General features: G+C 58.1%; 1 long non-coding RNA gene across 1 annotated transcript in view; it reads right to left on the bottom strand.

Moving 5' to 3' along the window:
* Positions 1 to 1,104, bottom strand: part of LOC105306739 — a 2,188-nt gene extending 1,084 nt beyond the window's left edge. Inside the window, exon 1 of the long non-coding RNA XR_897170.2 lies at positions 718 to 1,104. This is a non-coding gene — a long non-coding RNA (uncharacterized LOC105306739). The remainder of the gene's footprint in view (positions 1 to 717) is intronic.
* Between the last annotated feature and the right edge of the window lie 2,348 nt (positions 1,105 to 3,452).

Below are 3,452 nucleotides of genomic sequence, written 5' to 3'. Positions count from 1 at the left end.
GGACACATGGAATGTCTGCAGGTACAAAAGCAGCAGGTCTCAGGGCAGGCAGCCGCGAGCCCGCTCCAAGGGCCAGGCCCTGCGCCTCACGGAGCCGGCAGGTCACCCGGGCGGCAGGTCACCCCAAGGCGCAACCGCTCTGCAGACCAGGTGATGGTTTTGCTTTGTTTTTTAAAGCCAGATTGCAGCATGGTGATTAAAAAAAAACACAGGAAAAAATAACCCCCCAAATGCCCCAGCCACTCAGTGGGGGCTCTGGTGTCACAGCAGTGGGGGGCTGGGCGTCTGACCCCAGCTTGCCCGCCAGCCTGACCTCTGGCCACGTCTTCGTGAGCACACGGGGCTTGGGCTCCTTGCTCACCCGAGTCGCCTCATTGCCTCCCACCCCGTGCCGACCTGCGGAGCTGGGCGCTGCTGGCCCCACTTGCCGGAGGGCAGAGGGCGGAGGACATCGGCTCCTGCCCACGGTTGCACACCTGCAGGAGGCAGCACGAGTGCCGATCCGTCCACACCCGCAGTGAGCCCTGCGGTAAGACCAGGGCAGACCGAGGCGCGTGAGCGTGACGAACAAACAATTAGGCGTCTGGGCCCAGAGCCGCTGGGAGAATCGGCGTGTTCTGCCACCTCAGGAGAGCAGGTCGCAAGGCTCCACGTGTCCACAGGGAGGGTCACTCGACCGCGAATGGCCCAGCTCCATGATATGATGAGCACGGCCACCTGCAGGTCACAACAGGGCCCCCTCCAAACCGGGCATTGGGACACTGAGCCCCGAGGGGTCAGCCCAGAGTCACTCACCCCCTCTGAATCCCTGGTGTCGCCGGAGCGAGGGGTGCGGTGCAGCGGGACGGGAGGCCCTCTCTGCCCCCGCGTGACGTGTGCGTCTCCACGCAGCTTTCTGCAACTTTGGAGAAAGCCACCCTGGCCCCAGGCCCTTCCGTCACGAAAGCCTCGTTGGGGCATGCAGAAGCCACGCCCTGCCGCTTCACTAGACTACCGTCCCAGCGCCTGGTACAGCGGAAATTGGACCCGTCGGCAATGGCCACAGACGTGTGACATTCGCCTGCAGCCTCAAATTAAAAATCTGTCAATACTTCAACCCACCGTCAATAAAAATCTGCAAAATCTGTCAATACTTCGACCCACCGTCGAGAACCACCTGACGGCCCACTGAACGGAAGTCCTGTATCTAAGGATGTAAAGAAGCCACGCCGAGCCTGGTAGAGGGGGCAGAGATACGGAACGGGCAGGTCCCACACCCACGCATGGCGGTTAAGACTCCGGAGGGATGTGTCAGCTGTGGGAGGTCCCCCCTGGGGAGCGCAAGGTCCTGGCCCCACACTGGGCTGCCCAGCCCAGGCCACCAGTGCCGAGAAGAGACCCCGTGACATCTGACTGCAAACCAGTGGGGGACTACGTCCGGGAGAGACCAAGGGCTGCTAGATACCGAGGCGCTGTTGTAAGGGCCCACGACAGACTCGCTGTCACAGGCTCCCCCAGCTCCAGCGTGGGGCGGGTCAGCCGTTCACAAAGCACCAGGGGGCTGGCGGGGCGGGGGCCGGGCGAGTCAGACACCATCGCTCCTTTGTTGAGCCCTCCTCCTACCCAGCCGGCAGGCCCAGGCAGGCACCTTATCTGAGTCTCCATGAACCTGGCTAACGGTTTTACACACACCCCCGCCCCCCGGTGATTCCGAGACCCCGCCCCACCTGACTTGCTTGCCCGGCCAGACCCCTTCCAGCCTTGGCTCATGCTGCGGACTTTTCCCCTAGACCCTCCAACCTCACACGAGTGGTGGCTGCCCTGGGCTTGCGCTGCAGACTCCTCAAAGATCCACAAATCCCACGCAAGTTCCACCAGACTCTCAAACGTCCATAAACCCCAGACGAGCAGTGGCTGGCCTCGGTGTTCTCGCCAAGCGGCCTCAGCCCAGCACAGGTGGTGACTGGTCTCAACTTGAATTTTAACTCCCTTCAGGTGGCCCCAAGCAGTGGCCAGTCTTGGCCTGGAACATAGCTCAACTGAGTAGCCACAGACAGACTTGGCACAAGTGCCCGTGGGCTGGCCTCGGCTCGCATCGTGGTGCCCGCCCAAGGGTCCCAAGCTTGGCAACAGTGGCAGCCGGCCTCAGTTCACACCATAGCCTCTCCTGAGTGCCTGTAGGCCCAGCATGCCTGGCAGCCAAGCACAGTTCCCTGTCCAGCTCCCACCATGCAGTCCCAATCCTGGCACAAGGGGCAACTGCCCTTGGCCTGTATGAGCCCCCCCACCAGCACGATGGTGGCTGGCTGGAGACCATACCAGAGCTCCGCTAATGTGACTCCCGCTCCAGGGGTGTCAGCCCCGACAACAGCTCACTCGCCAGCCCTCACAGCCAGTCTGCATGAGGGTCACCCCACTCGCCAACATGCCAGCAGCAGTCAAGGTTCAACTACAACGGGTGGGCACACACAATCCACGCAGGGGACACCCCCGGAGCACCCGGCTCAGGTGACCGAGGAGACAGTGGCACTCTGCCCAACAGGACACCTACTACGTAAGACTACTCTGTCAAGAACGGGAGACAGCAGATCTTACTAATACACAGAAACGAACACAGAGAGGCAGCCATAACGAGGAGACAAAGAAACATGTACCAAATGAAAGAACAGTAGAAAACTCCAGAAAAAGGACTAAATGAAAGGGAGACAAGCAATCCACCAGACACAATTCAAAACACAGGTTATAAGGATGCTGAGTGAACTTAGGGGAAGAGTAGATGAACTCAGAACTTCAACAGAGTTGCAAAACATTAGAAAAGAGATTATAATGAATGAACTAGAGCAGCGGTCCCCAACTTTTGTGGCACCAGGGACCGGTGCTCCTATGAGAATCTAATGCCTGATGATCTGAAGCGGAGCTGAGGCGGTGATGCCAGCGCTGGGGAGCGGCTGTAAATACAGATGAAGCTTCGCTCACTCGCCCACTGCTCACCTCCTGCTGTGTGGCCCGGTTCCTAACAGGCCATGGACTGGTACCGGCCCACGGTCCAGGGGTTGGGGACCCCTGCTCTAGAGGACATTGAGAACAGATTAGATGAAGCAGAGGATCATCTCAGCAATCTGGGAAACAAGGCAGTGGAAAACACCCACTTGGAACAGAATAAGAAAAAAGAATTTTGAAAAACGAGGACAGTTTAAGGGACAACATCGAGCGTACCAACATCTGCACAGGGGTACCAGAAGGAGAAGAGAGAGAACAAGGGATTGAAAACCTACTTGAAGAAATAATGACTGAAACCTTCCCTAACCTGGTGAAGGAAACAGACCTATAAGCAGAGAGTCCCAAACAAGATGAACCAAAGAGGCCCACACGGAGACCCATCATAATTAAAATGGCAAAAGTTAAAGACAAAGAATTTTAAAAGTAGAAAGAGAAAAGGAGCTTGTTACCTGCAAGGGAGCTCCCATAAGACT

This window comes from Pteropus vampyrus, unplaced genomic scaffold (genome assembly GCF_000151845.1).
Source record: "Pteropus vampyrus isolate Shadow unplaced genomic scaffold, Pvam_2.0 Scaffold459, whole genome shotgun sequence".
NCBI lineage: Eukaryota > Metazoa > Chordata > Mammalia > Chiroptera > Pteropodidae > Pteropus > Pteropus vampyrus.
The sequence above is the reverse complement of the archived record's forward strand: the minus strand, read 5'-3'. Positions and strand labels throughout refer to the sequence as shown.